At 37.9% G+C, this 22,043-nt stretch overlaps 1 protein-coding gene and 1 long non-coding RNA gene across 3 annotated transcripts in view; both read right to left on the bottom strand.

The window, feature by feature from the left end:
• Positions 1-22,043, bottom strand: part of LOC131682297 (hemicentin-1-like) — a 1,033,786-nt gene that overhangs the window by 910,303 nt on the left and 101,440 nt on the right. The gene's annotated exons all lie outside the window — the stretch shown is intronic.
• Positions 15,535-17,040, bottom strand: LOC131682299 (uncharacterized). The gene is made up of 3 exons (XR_009304059.1): positions 16,647-17,040; positions 16,465-16,586; positions 15,535-16,088 (listed from the first exon to the last, which is right to left on the bottom strand). It is a non-coding gene; the product is annotated as an uncharacterized LOC131682299 (long non-coding RNA).

The following is a 22,043-nucleotide window of genomic DNA, read 5'->3' as shown; positions in this document are numbered from 1 at the left end:
ATCGAAAATAAATATTTTTTTTTGCAAGAAAATGTGGCAAGACTCTAGCGTTAACCGTTCTAGCAAGCATATAGCAGCAGAAGACGGACAGGATCGTTCCAAAGCAGTTAACTGAGAGCAAATCATTGTACAAGCTTCTTTGAAAATGATCCAGACCAATATATAGATTTCAGTGTGTAGATCTTTTGGATTTCAAAAATGGCGTCATTCACCCTTTCAAATGAAATCCATATTGATTGATTGTGTTAAATAAGTTCTGAAATCATTTTGATAATATAAATTAATATTTCTCATCTCACGGTAAAGTGGTCTTCTTAATATAGTTGGAACGTTATTTTAATTTCAACATTGTCACATTTTACTTCGCAGAATAATCCCAAACGAACTTTCGCCCATTACGAGATTAATATAATGTATCTATTGCTATTATGAATAGTTCTCAATTAGATTTAAAAAAAAACAGCTTATTTATGAGATTTGTACAACCAGACCGTTATAATTGATTGAGTATAGGCAATGTACCTGTGATGAATAGTATCGGAATAGTACGATCTCACTGTTAGGTGAATTGAATCGATCAACTATATTTATGGAATTCAGTAAATTATTTGTTCGAAGATCATATGTTTCTGCGATGAACAATTTCTGAGATATTTAAGATTGGAAAGTAGGTGTTGGTGGTACATTTGCAGTGTTGTCAGAAATAATAAATTTGTACGGTTTACGATCAAAAAAATACCTAGCTGTAACTTGTTTTGGCAAAGTTGTTAACCACATTCTTCACTACTCTTTTTTGGTATAGGTATTTTTTAATTTGAGTGAAATGGCGATGAGCAAAAAACATTTCCCGTATCGATTTACATACAAACGTTAAATGCAATGCACAAATCCGTGGAGCCACTCACTGCTCCTATAATTTTCACAGTCATTTGGGAGCATGAGAGGTACTTAAAAAAACTGTGCTCACTAACTAGGGCAATTTTTCCATACAACCTCGAGCCCATTGGGCATGCTTAGTTTTTGTAACGATTATTATTCACAGTTTGGAGACACATCGGGTTTGCATAAACTATGTCAACTAAAAGAGCCGACAGCTCAACAATGTTCATGATTTCAGGATCTAAGTCACGGTTTCTGTTATCGTGATATTTCAATAACGAGTGGACTGATTTATTTTCAAGATTTTAGAGCCTTAGTCACGATTTTCGTATTTTGTATTGTTTTATGAGTAATGTTCATAAGTCGTGAACTAGTCAACGTACAAAAAATCGATTTGATACTGACATGGCGGAAACCGTAACATAAGTTCAAAAAACAACAGCAAATACACCCAGGTGTTTTACGCGTTTTTTGCGCGGTTTTTTTACGAGGTTTTTTTCGCGGATTTTCCAATTAACGCGGTTTTAGGCGGATTTTCCAATTAACGCGGTTTTTTTACGCGGATTTTCCAATTAACGCGATTTTTGCAAAAATATTCTAAGTCCTTTTAAATGCAAAAGACTTAGACTTTTTTCTGAAAAAAATTCTAAGTCCTTCTAAATGCAAAGAACTTAGAAGAATTTTGGCAGTTTTTATTTTGCGCGGATTTCGCAATTAACACGGTTTTTGCAAAAAATATTCTAAATTCTTTTGAATGCAAAAGACTTAGAAGGTTTTGCGGAAAGATGGAAGAGACGGGTCTGGAAGATTGCTTATGGCCCGCACCCCAATAATATGGCTATTTTCGGAATTGTCTTGAAGAGTAGGTTCCAGAAATTGATTTTTGACGCCATTTTTAAATGCGACTTCCGGTTTAGCGAAATTCGCTATAATCCAATCAATATGGATATTTTTGGAATGGTCTCGAGGAGTAGGTGCCAGAAATTGATTTTTGACGCAATTTTGAAGTCAAAGATGGCGACTTCCGGTTTAGTGAAATTCGCTATAACCCGATCAATATGGGTATTTTCGGAATAGTCTTGAAGAGTAGGTACCAGAAATTGATCTTTGACGCCATTTTGAAATAAAAAATGGCGACTTCCAGTTTAGCGAAATTCGCTATAACCCAATTAATATGGGTATTTTCGAAATGGTATTGACAAGTAGGTGCTAGAAATTTATGTTTGACGCCATTTTGAAATCCAAGATGGCGACATCCGGTTTAGCGGAAATTCCCTACAACCTATGCAATATGGGTATTGTCGGAATGGTATTGAAGAGTAGATACCAGAAATTTATGCTTGGCGCCATTTTGAAATCCAAGGTGGCGACTTCCGGTTTAGCGAAATTCGCTATAATCCAATCAATATGGATATTTTTGGAATGGTCTCGAGGAGTAGGTGCCAGAAATTGATTTTTGACGCAATTTTGAAGTCAAAGATGGCGACTTCCGGTTTAGTGAAATTCGCTATAACCCGATCAATATGGGTATTTTCGGAATAGTCTTGAAGAGTAGGTACCAGAAATTGATCTTTGACGCCATTTTGAAATAAAAAATGGCGACTTCCAGTTTAGCGAAATTCGCTATAACCCAATTAATATGGGTATTTTCGAAATGGTATTGACAAGTAGGTGCTAGAAATTTATGTTTGACGCCATTTTGAAATCCAAGATGGCGACATCCGGTTTAGCGGAAATTCCCTACAACCTATGCAATATGGGTATTGTCGGAATGGTATTGAAGAGTAGATACCAGAAATTTATGCTTGGCGCCATTTTGAAATCCAAGGTGGCGACTTCCGGTTTAGCGAAATTCGCTATAATCCAATCAATATGGGTATTTTCGGAATGGTCGAGTAGTAGACAAAGATCGATGTTTGACGCCATTTTGAATTCCAAGATGGCGACTTCCGGGTTAGCCTCATTCACTATAACCCAGTCAATATGAGTGTTTTTGGAATGATCTTAGCGAAATTTGCTATAACCCAATCAGTGTTTTTGGAAGTTGAGGTTGTAGTACAAATAGTTTTAATGAAACTGTTGAATTTACTTAAATTTAAGTAATATGTTTAATTCAAATAAATTCAAACCCCCAACTCACACCACATACGTCTCTTTCTTCTTTCTCTTTTATTCTCATCGCACTTTCCTGGATGAACACATAAAAGTATTTTGCATTTTTCTGGTTTATGATTAGATCTTATATTTGAGGGTGATTTAGATGATTGCCCAAATTTTTCATGCGGGAATTTCGGTAAACTGGAAGTCGCCATCTAGAATTTTAAAATGACACCAACCGTTTGTCTGCTACTCGTCAAAACCATTCCGAAAATACTCATGTTGATTGAGTTGTAGAGAATCTCGCTAAGCCGGAAGTCACCATTTGGGATTTGAAAATGGCGCCAAAAATCAATTTTCATGGAAAACCTTGCGGGGAAGGTGCAGATTTATTTATTTCTGGTACCTACTCGTCAAGATCATTCCGATTCATTTGATTGGGTTACAGCGAATTTCGTTAAACCGGAAGTCGCCATCTTGGTTTTCAAAATGGCGTCAAAAATTAATTTCTGGCACCTACTCTTCAAGACCATTCCGAAAATATCCATATTGATTGAGTTATAGCGAATATTGATTGAGTTATAGCGAATTTCGCTAAACCGGAAGTCACCATCTTTGATTTCAAAATGGCATCAAAAATCAATTTCTGGCACCTACTCTTTAACACCATTCCGAAAATACCCATATTGTTGGGGTGTGGGCCATAAGGAGTCTTCCAGACCCGTCTCTTCCATCTTTCCGAAAATCTTCTAAGTCTTTTGCATTCAAAAGGACGTATATTTTTTTGCAAAAACCGTGTTAATTGAGAAATCCGCGCAAAAAAAACTTCCAAAAATATTCTAAGTCTTTTGCTGAGAGTTTTTTTTTACCGGATTGTCAAATTAACGCGGTTTTTTTACGCGGATTTTCCAATTAACGCGGTTTTTTACGCCGTTTCCCAATTAACGCGGTTTTTATGCGTTTTTTTACGCGGTACGTATCCCCCGCGTAAAAAACTTGTGTTAATCTCCGCTAATAAAAGCATTAAGCAGGCGTTACTGAAGAAAAATTGAACATAACTTTAAAGCACATGATTTTTGTTCATGGTTCTGTTGTCCTAACGTAAAAAGGTGATTGTGTCGAAATTCATATCACTTTATTCATTATCTTGGGAACAATTTTCTTTCAGAAAAGAATTACGGTACACACCATTCCGGTTATCACGAAGCAGTGAATAGAATTGGTTACAACGCCTGTTATCAGATTTGTCCGGCCATATGCTGCACGGTGACTAAGAATCCACAGAAGTGGACCACGAGAATAGACAAACAAATTAATCCTTCAGGGAATGTCCGAACACAAAATAATGTTATACAACATATCAAAAATGAACTATTTTATGAAAAAAATGCGATGAGAATCCAGCGTTGGCCAAATCAGCAAACCAACAGCTGTTAGTATAAGGCGAAAGATGGATGGGGTCGTTCCAAAACAGTACACGCCAACTTGTACAAAATACTCCAAGATGCTCTATACCAGTATACAGATTTCAGAGTGTAGTACTTTTGGATTTTAAAATGGCGTCAATCATCAAGTTTCGTTATCTACAGATCACCCATTCTCAAACGACACATATATTGATAATGGTTTTCACTGTTTATGTTAAATTAATTTTGAATCAATTTTGTTGAAAAAATTGAATATTTCTTATCGCAGGGTAAAAGAGGTATATTTTTATAACCCATTTTTGCGCGAAGGTTGCTTTATTCAATTTGCTCTGATTGATACTTAAAATATTAAAACCGGGTTTTCTCTCTATAAAACTTAAACCATTTTTGCCCATAGCGAATTTTTAACCGATTCTACTCTCATATATGCAAATACTCTATGTCTCTATTTGTTGTTGATTAGCTTATCAATGTTCTTGAATGTTCTTGGTTAGTTTTGTTGCTGACAGAATTTCGCCAAACATTTCCATCCTGCGGATATAACTATGTTTTAGCCTTTTCGAGAAACTCAGCAGACCAAAAAAATCGTAGCGAATTTGATTTTTGCTAGAAACAAGCAGAATAACAACACTCAAGTTACGTGAAACTTGAAGACTTGCAGTGTTGCTTGTAACCTGTAGCTTGGATGCTAGTTGAATTGCTTTCAATGAATTAAGATGGCGTTTCTGTGTTATTCTCTTTGGTCCGGTTGTTCGCAGTTTGCTCTGCATAAAATCGGCTCTCTTGAGAGGTTTACAAATGAATAAACCAATAATTTGTTATTGCTTCCGTTGAACGATTTTCCCAATTCCGATCGTCTAAATTGTTTCTTACTGCAAACATGACACCATTGCCTGGTTGGAATAAGTAGACAAAAATATATCCGTAAGGAGAAATCTAGTTAGTACTATCTTGAGGATTTCGGTAACGGATGAAACGCTCAAATAGAGACATCTTCCTAAAGCTGGTGGGATTTCCACGATGGATGGTTGGATTGGCGGATAACCTGTAGGACGTTTAGCCTGCCTTTTCTTTGCCCCCCTCATCAACGCCACAAAATAATCCCACAAAATGTCGGTTTTATGCGGCTCCGTAAGATTTTGGGTGGCGATTGCCAGGACGATGGATGGTGCGGTTGTCGCTTGTCTTCCTAATGATAAAAGTTTTGCTTTACCTCGGAAATAATAAATGAGAGGCTAATGTGAGTGTCATGCGTCACGTCCCGCCCGCGCACTAACGGCGTCGGAAGCGATGAAGACAACGATGTCGTCAGCTTTTGAAAGGGTACTCGTGCGTAACAGCGTAGGGTGCGTCCGCAGGGAAATTCGAAGACAGCCAGTCCGGAGAAAGTGTTTATTCGTTGGCTACAAATGTCAAATTATTTATGAAGTCAGAAGCTGTAGCGACTGAAACAATCATCAAACGGAGAAGATGAAGCTTCCATTAAAAGTAGGTACATTACCCAAATTTATCCAAATTGACGTCAAGTCAGTAAATCACTTCAAAGTACACTTTAAACCCGCCGCATTCATCGCATTTTCATATATATTTTTCCGTTTCCGCACAGCAAAACACGCTCCATATCCATGATTTATTTCGATCCATTAGCCATAATCATTGATGGAATTTTTATTGGCATATAACTTTTCTCTCAACTTGCCGCCATCTCCCCAGCGGAAAACTTCCGAGGAAACGCAAACCACAACCACAACAATGATGAATAAATGACGACCACTGCCGGTCTGTCAAGGGAGAGGGGAAAGCTTTGATTGGCGGTGGACCACGGGGCAGCGGGTAGCCAAATTAAGGAGCCTCTAGTTCTGGCTGCGGCAAAGAAATCCCCAATCAAATTTAGACTTGAACGGCTGGTTTGATGTTGTTGCGAAAAATGCAAATGTTGAATTGGAAAGGCAGCCAATAGGGTCTAAAGAGAAAAGTTTTTCTGTTAAACCTGGTAAACGACTGATGTCAAATGTTCGCGCCTATTTTCATTTGTTGGAAATTTTCAACCTGTGAACTGTATGAATGTCAACCTAGAAACTGCTGTGATAACAGATTTTGTGTTAGTATACTTATACATTGGGAAATGAAACGCCTTCTGAAAATTGTATAATTTACAGTTACGCAACAGACCAAAGTAAAACCAGCTGGAAATACTGAAAAGTTTCAAAAACCGGTGCCAGCGTCTAACGCACACGTACCGCACCAATTTCGTGATGGTACTCAATTAGGAAGACAAAGCAGAAATCTTCGCCAATAGACGAGAATATCCCGCCGGAGACCGAAGGACGTATCTGGCAAGACAGCTCCAAGTAAATGGATCCGGAGTTGGATGATGGTCCCGACGCGGACGGAGAAAGCAGGAAATTAAAGACGGTACAAGTGAACCGGCCTGAGAACACAGCTGGAGAAACTTTTATCATCCACTCCGGCTGGCGTCCGGTGAAACATTCCCTTGCTGCTACTAACTATTTAACCTCAGGTCTTCGTTCGTTCTATTCTTTGGTTGACGTAGCAACAATTCCGTGCTCTTCGCTAACGCCATCCGGGAGCAGCAGGTTAATTTCGTACAAATCTGCCGGGAAAAGGTTTCAATATTTAATTTATGTATTTGTCAGCCTCTTCAGCCCGAAACTTATTATGCTGCTTCCGAGACGAAGGAAGAATAATAGTGTCGGATGTTGCTCTCCCGAGACAGTTTTGGATCAAAGTTGGCACATTCCTACTTTCTTGGTTCTATTGAGTAGAAGAAAAAAATCAACAATGAAGCTACGGAAATCTACCCTCAATCAAATCTGTAGTATTGTTACTCCCAGTACATGACAATCACCCAGAAATCTTATGTTCCAAAATAAATCTCATAAAAGCACTCCTCAGTGCCGGTGCGTAGCGCTTAAGGAGCATCTCGAAACGAAAACTTATGAACCGAGTGAAACCACTTCAAAATACATACCTACCATAGCATTGCAGAGAACCGACATTCTGGTCCATGCCAGCAGCAGCAGCAGCACACGCTAGAGATCAAACCGAACACTGAAAAGCCTGTGCCAGTCTACTGGAAAGTAAAACGGAAAAGCAACAATCTTCTCAAGTGGTGTCTTCTCTATACGCACCACATAGAACGACAGTGAATCTTCGGATAGGCTACCTACCCCCGACTCGTTCTGAGCGGGACGGTAGCTTCTGGTGGGGCGAAAATTCACAAATCGTTGGCAGTTTGCTGCGAAGCTTCCAGCCCCGTCAGGTTTGTGATAGAGGAAGAAGTCTATTAACAAAAAATAAATTTCCAGGATTTATATTTTCCTGTTTCGTTTTGGGTTTGTTGAAAAGCTAGGTGGTAGGATGAGCATTGGGAGGGAATCCAGCCAACACTGGGAACATGTTTTAAATGGGGCTAATATAGAAGAAGCAATGCGAGTAGATTGCCGAGTGTGGCAAGGACCTTTTTTTAAGAGTGAGTAGTTCAAGTAGTTGTCTTCTTTCGGTAAAGATCGGTAAACAGTGATTGACGTTAAGTGGTTTTGATTGTTTAGCATCCCGAATGTTATGGGAAATAAACACTGAGTGGATGATGGATATTGTTTGGAAGCGAAATATCATGAGCACCCTGAAGCCCAATGCTTTGCTATACATTTAAGACACCGAACGATAGACACATTGAAATATCCATGACATACTTATTACTTTTGTTAAAAATACGGATACGGCCGACTTAGACCCTAACTCAAACACATCGCATTATATACAGTTTATTTCCTTGATTTGTCATCTGGAAGCGTTCTGTTTGAAGTTAGACAATCCAATTTTCATCCATGTGAATGACGAAGACTCCGTGAAAATAGAAGGAGACTATATGTCATACTTAAGCTGACCAACCGTACGGAATTTGGGGGGACAGCACGGATTTTGGTCATGTGACCGGAAAAATAGTTGTACGGATTTGTTCGAAATTTGTACGGATTTTTTCTCCCGGGACAACAAAAATCTTCAACAAATAGAAACAGACTAAATAACGCTGCAAACTAGTTTTCCAGGATCCAAAAATCTAATTTTGTTTGCAAAAGGAAACCGGTGAACGAAAGTGCTAAAAAATCGATTTTTGTAAATTTTCTTATGAGCTTTGGGACTAAAACTACCAGTACACTGCACAGTGGGCAAAAAGCGACCCCCAGAGGCACTTAATTAGTCGCCGCGGGATTCCTATCATAATTTATATATGAAAAGTTGCGGAATTTGATAAGAAATCTAACGCAACTGGTTTGGTCCACTGCACGCATCTGTGACCAGAGTCACGGGGGTTTTAGTATCTGAAGTATTCCTGGTATTAGGGTAAAGTAGTAAAACTGCCAAAATATTCGACTTTATTCGTTTTCATTTTAGTTTCCAAGTGTTAGCAATCACGGTAGGAAAAAATTTTTGTTCTAGGATATTATTTATGGAATTTAGGGGAGTGCAGTAATAGGAGAGTGTAGCGTATTTGGGTATCTTCGTGAGGAATAAACTAAATTTGGAGTAATTTGATTTCTTTTCGATAGAATTCAATAAAAATGTATTTTTTCGCTGCTATTTTCCATGAGGGCAGTAGTAGGATTTTTCGACATTAAGGGCGCCTCAGAAAAAATTTTTTGGCTATTTTTTTTCTGAAAATGAAGCCATTATATTATAGACATCACGCTTCGGTAAATATAATAACATGACTTTGATTGTCGGGGTGATTTTGATCACTCGAAACTTTTTTTCGTAGATTACATATTTAGCTAGAATAGTCTACCTAATCATTCAAATTTGTAATGAGTTTTACTCTAAACATATAAAGTAGTGATTTATTATGCTTTTTGATTACATTATTCGATTTTTTAGTACAAAATATGCAAAAATCTTCACTTTTACTTTATCTTATTTTGACGAAGCTTCTAAAAGTATCTATTTTTTATACAACAAATAAATCTTAGATGTTAGCTAGAGTAGTAAATTCCAAACGAGTTTATTTTTCTTTGGCATCGGATGTGCCAAATCGATTTCTGAGAGCTTGCTTAATTTTAAAAATATGTTTTGTGAAACTAGTTAGCAATTATTTCAAATTATTTCAAGATTAAATTCGCAAAAAAATGATATGCAATACTCCAATATGTTAAAATTGATGAAAATCTTTGTTAATTGATAAACCGCTGAAATAAAACAAATTTAGCAGTTAAACACGTTTATAGATACTTTTATTCTAGTTAGACACAATTTATACGAATTTTGGTCATTTGAATTTTACAGTATAGTGAAATAATGTATACAATGCCAATTAACATCTATTTAACAATGGGTATCGTTTTAAAATTAGTTTAAACAAACATTTGAATGAAAAGCATCCTTCGTACATAAGTACATGGTTTAAAAATATTAAACTTGAAAAAAATGTCTTACGTTGAAAAATATGTAATGATTACTTCGAAAAGTGATCAATGTCACCCCGGTTTACGGTACTATCGGAACAGAAATTAAATTACTCCAAATTTAGTTTGTTTTTCACGAAGATTGTTAACACCTAGAAACTGAAATAAAAACTAACAAAGTCGTATATTTTGGCAGTTTTACTACTTTACCCTAATACCAGGAATTCTTCGGGTACTAAAACCCCCGTGACTCTGGCCACAGATACGTGCAGTGGACCAAACTAGGTGCGTTTGATTTCTTATCAAATTCCGCAACTTTTCATTTATAAATTATGATAGGAATTCCGCAGCGACTAATTGAGTGCCTCTGGGAATCACTTTTTGTCTAATACCGGAATACTCCGGGTACTCAAACCCCCGTGACTCTGACCACAGATGGTCAAGGCTCCGAAAATGGCAACCACAGGCGAAATTTTTTTTTATTAAATTTTGCGTCAAACTATTTTTTCCCGTTTGTATATAACCTCTAATATTAAACAAAATGAATTATGAGCCCAGAAAAAAATTCCATGTCTGTCATTTATAAAAGTTTGTTGATGGTTCTTGCATGACCTGAAAATGACTGAAATACCGTTAGGAGATAAATAGGTAAACAAAATCCATATTTTCAACTCTTTGCCTGGAACCACATTTTTCCATCGCAGTCTAACTTAAATTTGATGACATTGCTTGAAAATTTGAGATGAATATGGAAAAATGCTTTTTTTTAATTGTAAAGTAATGAAAAACAAATAACTTGTAACGTGACAGATCAAAAATTCGAAAAAGTTTTGTGGACCACACTAACAGTTTGCTTACAATGTCTAACCTACATTTTACATTTCTTATAAAAGAAATGTATAGAATTCGCTCAAACTTTCAAGATTTTTTCCGAGGCCCGGAGGGCCGAGTCTTATATACCAATCGACTCAGCTCGACGATTTGGGACAATGTCCGTGTGTGCGTGTCTGTGTGTGTGTATGTAACGTACAAATTCTCATTCGTGTTTCTCAGCAATGGCTGAACCGATCTTATCCAAACCAATTTAAAATGAAAGAACTAAAAGAACAGTATGAACGCTATTAATTTGTTTTTGATTCTGATGTTTAGTTTCCAAGATATGAATGTTTGAATGCGTAAAAATGGCGTTTTTTGCAGTTTTTTTTTTTAATTATCTGCCGAAATTGACAATATAGATTAACAATTTATATGTTTTTGGACAGCTTTAACGAATACCTTTCGAACAAGCTGTAGATTGTTGAAATCGGACTTTTATCAAAAGAGATATTTATAATTAAATACGGACGAAAGATTTTTATCATTTCCCATTGCCAGAAATATGCCCAAAAACATGTAATCTATTATTAACGCCAAAACGGCTTATTTTAGGTCAATAGTATCTTCGGAGAATATAATGGAGACAATATGCCCTTTCTTTTCGTATTATGCCTTTGCTGATTAATTCCCCTATGAGTGAGATATTTTCGCAAAATTTCTTGGAAGTGATTATATCGAAATGATGCCTTCAGCAAATTTGTAGCTCTTACTTTGCGAAAAACTTTACTAAAGATTTTAACTATCTATTTGGAATACTTTAAAAGTTATGGCTTGTTGTTTGTTGATTACTCTTTGTCGCCTATTTATTGTTCAATATAGTAATAATCCATTGAAATAAGCCAAACATTATTTCGATAAAACGAATTTTGTATTTCATTTTACTATCTACAACCGCTAGAAATAATCACCGAACACTTCCAAGTTGTCTGGAAGGAACTTGATAACTTATCAGTACAAAAATGTTCATTTGTGCGAACCTTCTGACTGCAATTTTTCTAACTTATAACCATCGGATCGATCTGAAACATATCGGAAAATGAAAAGCGAAATAAATAACTCCAAGCAACGGCGTAGCCAAGAGAAGGTTTTGGGGTTTAACACCATACAACCCCCCCCCCCCACCACACCAAAAAAAATATTGGAGTGAGGTTGAAAATTTATTGATGCAGACTGATTTAATTCAATATTACTGTTGACTTTGGCCAACGGAGTAACAGCAGGGTATTTCCGCAATTGTAATCTCCAATAAAACACTCGGGTTTCGTAACGGGAGATTATAATTTTCCTATTGAGAAAGTAAATGAATCTTAGTTTAGTTTAACTGTACATTTTAGCGTAGCATAGGTTTAGATTAGTTAACTTTAGTAATCGTATATATATATATATATATATATATATATATATATATATATATATATATATATATATATATATATATATATATATATATATATATATATATATATATATATATATATATATATATATATATATATATATATATATATATATATATATATATATATATAATGAAAATATATCTAGATGTAAGTTTAGATAAGTTAAGCTAAGTTTTGAATGCATATTCATATTTAGTTTGTATGCATTGGAATTATTGATATAAGTATATTTAATATTTACTCACGTTTAGTGCCTACTGTATTTCGTTTATCCGGTTACGATACGGAAATTCTGGTGCGATTTAGGTCGAATTTTAGCAAAATATAAACCACGGATTCCCGCTAGTGGGTAACTGCTATCTCTATCCTAATTTTAAGAGTAGTCTGTAATATACATATTTATAATAAATTGGCATTAAATCCTTACCGACTTTAGTTGTAGTTATACGGTAGTTTCTAGGCACTAGACTACATTAGACTAAGTTAGATTTAAGGCAATTAAGTAGCACTAGATTAGGGTAGTTTAGAATCAGTTTTCTGGGAGGTTCAATACACTTGTTTACGCGATCAAATTGTGATAATTGCTTACTCACTGCGATGACGTTTCACAGTGTGTTTATGCCTGTTACCTCCAGGTATGCTTCATTGTTGGCTGAGTTGGTGTGCGAGGACCAATGTGTTGGAATGGAAGGTGCGCATGTAGGCCGAGTACGGTCGGCTAACACTCCCCCCAGGTACGCCAGCCTCCAAGCTGGCTTACTATTTATCGCGCCAAACGTCCAACATCACCAGCTTTGAAGTAGGTCGCTCGTACATGCTGGCACCTTTTTGTGCTGTCGACGATCGGTTTTGGTGTCGACGAAGAGTCAATTCACCACAGTCTGGTAGAAGTACATCGTCGCAACGCACAGACAGATGGGTTTTATGGTGTTTTACTTTTAGGTCTGAGTTCTCTGCGCCATGAACATCGGAAGATATAAGGATGTTATCGAATTTTGCTATGCTTAGACTATCCTGCGTGCGATGAGTATTCACGGTTTTATGCAGGTTCTTGTCGGAGTGCTCTGTTTCTGCGCATACGTGAAATGCACAATGTCCTGTGGAGACGGATTCATTCTTCTTATATCCGCCACATAAGGTCCACCCCAACCGAGTCTTTACTGCGACCGGTTCATCGTAACCCCCTAATTTAGTCATCAGGGCGACACTTACTCCTACGTGCTTTATACCGATCAGAATGCGTGGTCTAGCTTCGCCAACTTCTCCATGTCGACTGTTTGACGCGGTAGAAGTAGACTTTCAACGGTTCGTACAGCGTCGAGGTTGAACTTCTTGGCATTGTTTTCCATTCCCGACACCTCCAGGTTGACGACTTCGGACTTCATCTCGTTGCGCAGTGTACCCCCAGTCCATTTGAGGCATAACGGTTGCATTGTTCCTTCCAACATGAGCTCGTTTGACAGCTGCTGGTCGAGTAGTGTCAACTCTGACCCCTCATCGAAGAATGCGTACGTTTGTACGGAACGGTGTTTTCCGTGTAGAACAACCGGTATGTAACGGAACAACACAGCGCTTGAATTAGAATGATGTAAATTGAACCCTTGAGTGTGCTCTTCATTCTGTATCTGCGGAGACGGTGTTGTTTTATCTGAGTGTGTCACTATGAAATCGTCCTTTCGATCGTTGTGCAGCAGTTCATGGTGCATTCTTGTACATCCGTTTATTCCACACAACTTAGCATAACAACTGTTAGCGCTATGCTTGTGGAGACATCGCCGGCATAAGTTGAATTCCCGCACAACGGCCCACCGCGAATCCCTGGACAGCTCCTGGAAACGCATGCATTCATCGATTGCTTTACAATTGCCTTTGCAGATTGCGCAGCTGTTATCAATCCATTCTTTTAACTTTTCTTCCCTAACACCACTCTGTGGCGCGATCGATGGTGAAGGGGGTGGGTATGATGTTTCGGAGTGTGCATAAAGGAAGGCATTTTCCTTCTTGGTCCCTTTCGCCTCGTAGCGTGCTGATTTGGTCTCCACCATCACTGGTGGAATAATTATAGCGCTAGCTGCCTCAGCCAAAGAGTATATCCATTCTCCGAATGTGGATAGGTTAATGACAGAAAGGGTCTGTCGATACCGTGCCCAATCCAACTTGATAGTAGGAGGAAGCTTACTGACGAGCTGGTGTAGAAGAGAGATGTTGTACATATAGTCTGCAATGCCGCAAGCGTCGACTGTAGCACAGAAATTCTGTACGTTCACCGCGAAATCTACGATGGTTTCCAGTTTGTCTTCCCGCAGTGGGGGAAGCGCATTGATTTTCCCTATCAATGAGTGGACAATAGCTTCTGGTTGTCCATAAAGCATCCGCAATGTTGCAATTACACCCGGAGCATTCGACGGATACAGCAGTCGACTTTGTACAGCTTCGTAAGCCTTCCCCTTCAGACACTTTTGAAGACGGATGATGTTCTCTTCGTCAGAGAATCCACACATAGCCGTGGTGCTATTGTAGACCGAAATAAAAATAGGCCACTCGTCTGGTTTGCCGGAAAAGTAGGGCAGGTCCTTGGAAACTGCTTGACGTGCGGCTAATTGCTTCTTGCTGAGATGACAAGGATCCGGTTCCTCTTCTTCACGTATTGGCAGTTGACTAGCTCGTTGCGTCATTCGTCCGGAATGTGCAATACGGCATTCGCTACCATGGATCGTGACGTTGGAATAAGAACGGGTTCGGTCTGCAGCTATCATCGATTCTCCTTGAACATTACATGCGCTTCCAATAATGGAACCTACGGCTGGTGAATTACTTCGAGGAATATCATCATGGTCCGGAAACGAGAATTGATGCTGACTAGAATGTTGCTGTGGATTGAAGCCGCGAGTGGTCTGTGTAACTTTCCGCCCTCTTTGTTGCATAATATTTACGCTGTTTACCCAATCATCAACTCTGCTCGCCGCCTCGCTGCGACTTGAATCAGACCGGTTCGACATTTCTTCAAGTAGAGCATACTTCTTCTTGATGTATTCACGATACTTCTCCGCTTCACGCAGCTCGAAATCTCGTCGTCTTTTTGCTTCCTCCTGCTCCAGAATTCTACGTCTCTCCGCCTCCTGTTGTTCGAAAGCCCGCTCCTCTTCTAATTTTTGAAGTTCTAGCTTCAAAAGCGACTTTATCGAGCACGATTGTGAATTTGCTGACCTTGCTCTATTCGCTAATATAGTCGCCTTCGTGTCCGGATTGGGATGCATCGGCAACGTAATAGATTGACTGTGTTTAAACTGCTTGACCTCCAAAGCCGCAACCATTTTGGAAACTATTGGATTTCGTCCAGACGAAATCGAGAGGCCCGCCACACCTACTGCGATGGGTAATCCAAGCGGCGCATTAATCGGGACCGCAGGAATAACCGAATCACCACCGGTTTGATTTTGTTTAGACGATTTGTCTTGATCACCTGCATATTTTGGGATCTGCTGCAGTTTACGCTGGTACTTCCTTTCAGCTACGCAGTTGGGACATCTCCAGCTGACGTTCGCAATATCGTCTGCTACTCCAACACACTCATAATGATGCCACTTATCGCAAACATCGCATTGTACCATATCTTCGGTATCCGCTCCCTGGCAGATTTTACACGCCCAGCCGGGTACAGTATCATCGAACTGCTTACCCCTTGGAACTTTCGAGGTCACCTGTCCAATTTTACCACTACCACACACTTTTCCACTGTCCGACACACCCCTTCCTACCGGTTTTGGCCATGCCGCAGTAGCATTATCTTTGGCACCCTCTGAAGTGCTTTTTCCACTCTGTTTGGTTCTATTTCGGTTCGACATACCCGAGAATTAATCGTAGATATTCGCATAAACGAAAATTATAATATGTTGACTTTGGTCAACGGAGTAACAGCAGGGTATTTCCGCAATTGTAATCTCCAATAAAACACTCGGGTTTCGTAACGGGAGATTATAATTTTCCTATTGAGAAAGTAAATGAATCTTAGTTTAGTTTAACTGTACATTTTAGCGCAGCATAGGTTTAGATTAGTTAACTTTAGTAATCGTATATATATATATATATATATATATATATATATATATATATATATATATATATATATATATATATATATATATATATATATATATATATATATATATATATATATATATATATATATATATATATATATATATATATATATATATATATATATATATATATATATATATATATAATGAAAATATATCTAGATGTAAGTTTAGATAAGTTAAGCTAAGTTTTGAATGCATATTCATATTTAGTTTGTATGCATTGGAATTATTGATATAAGTATATTTAATATTTACTCACGTTTAGTGCCTACTGTATTTCGTTTATCCGGTTACGATACGGAAATTCTGGTGCGATTTAGGTCGAATTTTAGCAAAATATAAACCACGGATTCCCGCTAGTGGGTAACTGCTATCTCTATCCTAATTTTAAGAGTAGTCTGTAATATACATATTTATAATAAATTGGCATTAAATCCTTACCGACTTTAGTTGTAGTTATACGGTAGTTTCTAGGCACTAGACTACATTAGACTAAGTTAGATTTAAGGCAATTAAGTAGCACTAGATTAGGGTAGTTTAGAATCAGTTTTCTTGGAGGTTCAATACACTTGTTTACGCGATCAAATTGTGATAATTGCTTACTCACTGCGATGACGTTTCACAGTGTGTTTATACCTGTTACCTCCAGGTATGCTTCATTGTTGGCTGAGTTGGTGTGCGAGGACCAATGTGTTGGAATGGAAGGTGCGCATGTAGGCCGAGTACGGTCGGCTAACAATTACAATAACAATTATCTGATCCGTAGATTGATAACCTGTTGTTGTAAACATCATGAGGACTTTTGATAAATTGTCGGAATGGGGTCCTGATATGTAACTGATCTATTGGTCTTGATTCCACAGTTGTCTAATTGCATCAATAACAAATTCCTGACTGAAAACATTCCAATAGAAAATTCCAGAGTTCTGTAATCAATCATAATCCTCAGATTTATTTTCAAATAAGGGTAATAAGGGTCTTTTTTTAATAGCAAGCGAAGTTCAAATTGATTTAATGTTTATGAAACATAGAACTGCTCACCAAAAAAAAATGCATAACTTTCAACATTTGCTAAAAATGTTTTTGCCTTTCTCATTCACTCTAAAATTCTAATCCCGACCCGGAGTTAATCGACTGAGTTCGTCGAGATCGGAAAATGTCTGTGTATGTGTGTATGAGGAAAAAAATGTGACCTCTGTTTCTCAGAGATGGCTGGACCGATTTACACAAAGTTAGTCTCAAATGAAAGGTACAGCCTTCCCATCGGCTGCTATTGAATTTTTTTTTTGATTGGACTTCCGGTTCCGGAGTTACGAGTTGAAGAGTGCTATCACACAGCAAATTCCCATATACACTGAAATGAAAAATTTTCAAAATCAAATTTGTATTTTTGATGCCAAATGACTTTAAAATGCATGAAACATTGAGATGTTTGACAAAAATTGACTTTTTTGGACTTTGGTACATTTTTGCCTTTCTCATATAGAAAGGTTATGCAATCGCTCTAAAAATCGTCAATCATATCGGCCCGGAGGGAGTATGCAGTGAGGGGTTGCTACTTTAAAGTTTAAAATTTCTTAACAAGTTGAAAATTTTTGGCAGGACCTGGACCTCCCGGATCTTTCTCCATGATCCGCCGCTGGTTTCAAGCGATGTTTCAGTATCACATAGTATCTCAAGATCGTAGCTATCGATCCGTTGTATGTATGTGCAAATCGTACTGAACATGTAATATTCATTTCCACCATTGTATTGAACATAACCAGCCATGGAATCGTAGTCTGGACAAATGAGAAAAGCACAATTGCACCACTAGGTGGATTAAAACAGGTTTTTATTTTGGGAATGCGTCGAGTTGAGACGAAAACGTATTATGATTAATAACGAGGATAACACTTTCCGAATGTAGAGAGAAGTTATGAAAAATGACGATTTCCATTCGACTCTAGCAGGTTCTGATCGATTTTGATGAGCATTTGATTTTTGTTGTATGACCAATTATATGTCTAGGTCAAATGTTTAAAAACAGTAATTTAAGGTCAAGATAGCATCATTTTGAGACCGCCAATTTCGGAGGTTTAGTATCTTCAATGAGTTTTACAAACGTTAAACAGCGCATCATTTGATAAAATAATTTTGACGGTATATCGTCCAAGAAGTATTTATGGTGAATTTTCTCAGATTAATATTCATGACCACAATAAAGTCTCAACAAATTCGCTAAAGATACGAACTCTGTTACTATTTTCTGAAAAATTAATTCTGCATAATTTTAAAACTTCAAAAATAACGGTTTCGGAATTATGCCGTTTGGACAGTAAGATCGATTTTCACCAAACCCCCACCAAACCGAATTTCTGGCTACGCCGCTGAATTCAAGTAAGTAGAAACAAAGTCGTTCTACACTCGTTCACAAGAAACTTCTTTGAATGCTGAATATCTATTATAATACATTGAAATCCCGATTTTATCAGCCAAATATGAACATATGTTTGATGGGCTCTAGCAGACGAACAAGACTGAATTCGAGTAAATCCTTTCTTGCGCATGTTTTCCTTATCATGAAGATGGAAATATGCAAATTTTCAGCTTTTTTCCTACACAATATTACGAAAGCTTATTAAACAATTTTTCCTAATAAGTTTGTGAAAATTATAAACTATTTGAAATTTTTTAATAGTTTAATTTTTTATTTAACCGTGATTTTTTAATAAATAGTGACCATCGCTTCACAACGTAGTCTATTTCGATTTTTTTGGCTCAGTACAATATATAACCCCTTTAGGAAAATTCAGTTTTCCCACCTTAATTTAGATATTTTATTAACAGAGCATTAACAATAATTCGTTGGTATGTCTATTTTATGGGCCATTTTTTCGCTTTCCCATTGATTTGGTTTGAGATTTCTAGCACTGATGTTGTCCTATGCTGATTTGAGCTATTCCCTGAGTCCTGTCACTATCCCATGGAGTATGTGTTATCAAAAACATCGCGAAGCATCAAGTTCTAAATGTTCTCAAACGATATAATATCCGAAGAGAGTGATTAGAGTTATAAGAAATGTCTCATCACACTGTTAGGTGGATTAAAAGCGTTTTTCGAATATATACAAAAAATATTCATATCCCCCTCGAAAAAATTTCTTACTACGCCACTACTTTACTTCCCTTCCGCTGGAAGACGTGACCACAGTCACGTGACGTGACTGAAAAATCAGCTCAGAAAAATCTCAACGACCTCGGCTGGGAGTGAACCCAGACCAACTGGAATGAGTGGCGGGTACGCTTACCACTCAAGCACCGGCGTCGTCTCAAAGTACATTTAAAATTACCTACGACAAAATATGTGCAATTCAGAATATAACGAAATGAAGATTGCTTAATTATTTGCATTAAAAAAATCGTAAAAAAATAGTTGCATATCCAAGGTGGTTCATTTTCAATGATAGCACTGCTGATGAATCACTTTATAAAAATAGGTGATAAGGGACACGGACGAAAATAGCTGACCACCGCCGCGCATGATGGCACGAGACCTAATATTAGAAAAGTTAGATTGAATGTTTCGTGTTCCACTGGGTTTATCAATTTTTTTCTTTGGGAAAAAATTGTTGCATACTTGCAGACAGTTGGCTCTCATGCCAAAAGACAGTTGATTGGATTTAGTGTTTAACTGGCACCTCACCTTCAAGTTTTGTATCACTCAAAACAATTGCTTTCCCGTTTAGAAGTTCATCGTTGTCACACCTGCATAAGTAATATTTAATGCCAACAGCTAGATTACACTCCGAAGCAATGATCCATGAGAAGATTAACACTTCTCCGACAACCGGACACTACCAGTATTGAGTAGAGCCTTTCGAAGCACTCTACACCAATCTTTTGCCAAGCCAGCTTCAGTTGCAAAACAGGTACCGTTTGTGTGGGTGGAAAAAGCCGACTAATTCCGGTATCTGTGTCATCAACATCACTCCGTCAAGAAGAGCCCCCTTTCCATCCGCTTCCGCTGAAAGCTATTATTCGAATTCCAAACAACAAGCAAACAACAATCGTCAACCGTGATCGGAACCGAGTGATTCTGATAACCGACAAAAAGACCAAACCTTTCCGCTCGCCCCCACCAGCACACCCACGCATCCAAAGGTTTCCAGTTTCTGGGTACTACCCCACGGCAGAACATGGCCTTCCCTTTTGCTGTGACAAGGGTTTGGTGTGCATAAAAGAAGCGCAAGATGAAAGAACAGATTCCGGGCTGGGAGTCTCCAAGGAGAGGAGATACGGTTCCTGCTTGGTAACAATCCCATAAATATTTGCCTATCGATTTTTGCTTCGGTGTGCTACATTCTTTACCGGTTGCTTCCGTGCCGAAAATGGAGCACCCGCATCCAGGTTGAAGTACATACTCCAAGTGGCGGCAGTGGCAAATCCCAGCCCTAGTCTTACACATCGAAGGATGATGTTTGTCGTCGTACGGCAAGAAACTGCTTCCTGATACCTATAGGTACTGTGCCGACCGACATATGCACAGAGCGCGCGTTCTCTTGGAGTGCTCTACCTTTTACAAATGCGGAGGTATTGATAAAGTGTGTCGTTGCTCTGGGTAGAGGAGTGGATTTGAAACAATGAACAATTCTTCGTTATCTAGCTACACTGAATCGGTATTGGTTTCCGCCCTGCGCTGAGACCCTTTGTTGCTATTGCAAGCGAAATATTTTACTGATGACAGATAATATAGGATCAACCTGCCAATGGGCAAATTTGCAGCCAATATCTATGTTCGTAAAGATATCCTTTTCACCGAGAAACTGAAATTGGACGACACTGTTCTAATCTTATAAATCCTACATATTACATTCTACAGAGCTCGATTTATTTTCTCAGCAGTGTGCAAACGCGAATGCGCTCGATGGCAATGCTGAACAAAGAAAAGCCAAACCAGGAAACAGTTTTCACGGACGATTCAAATTATGTACGTTACAAAAGGTTGATTTCAATAATGCAAGTTAATTATTTTACGAACTCAGCTTGGCAGCACGTTTTCGATAAAAGCAATAAATTTCACTGCGCATTTCACCTGTAAGCAGACCTACATTAAAATCTACCAAACGTTACAGCTATAATTGGAAGGAAATATAAAATTGAATTTTAAAAATTCATTGCCTCTGCATGAGCTGCCCACCAGCCGGTAGATCCATTTCGTTACCACTTTTCTATCCTATTTTATCGATATTGTCCGGAAGGAAGAAAAAAATCAATTCGATGGAAATGTCATTGTTTCGGCAGTTACCTTATTTCAGATCACATTTTGCTCCGGTGTGGTTTTCCGCTTTGTTCTGTCGTAATATTCTTGAAGCACAGTGAAATATTTAGGCCAGAACACATGGCGGTTCCTTTATTTGGATTTGCAACGTCGAACTTGGAGTAAAATAAGAGAAATATTTTTTAAATGAATTCAAGAATCGGCATTATTCATTGGTAAATCGAAATATCCCTGCTGAGTATGTTGTTAAATCAAAAGGAACATGAAACATGCCAGATCAGTGGCGTAGCCAACAACCAAAATTAATTGAATTGAAAAAAACCTGTTTTAATCCACCTAGCGGTGCAATTGTGCCTTTCTCATTTCTCTAAACTATGGCACGGAGGCTTTTTATGTTCAACATAATTGTGGAAATGTCCATTACATTCTTAGTACACTTTGCACTTATACACAATGGCATGCCAGCCACGAACTTGATGAGCTACGTGTCGACGGTGAAACACTTGAAACAAAAAAAATATCATACTTCATTAGCCTAATCAGCATTAGATCAATGTTATCTGCTTGCTAACTCATTTT

The sequence above is a fragment of the Topomyia yanbarensis genome, chromosome 2, assembly GCF_030247195.1.
Source record: "Topomyia yanbarensis strain Yona2022 chromosome 2, ASM3024719v1, whole genome shotgun sequence".
In the NCBI taxonomy this organism is placed as follows: Eukaryota; Metazoa; Arthropoda; class Insecta; order Diptera; family Culicidae; genus Topomyia; species Topomyia yanbarensis.
The sequence above is the reverse complement of the archived record's forward strand: the minus strand, read 5'-3'. Positions and strand labels throughout refer to the sequence as shown.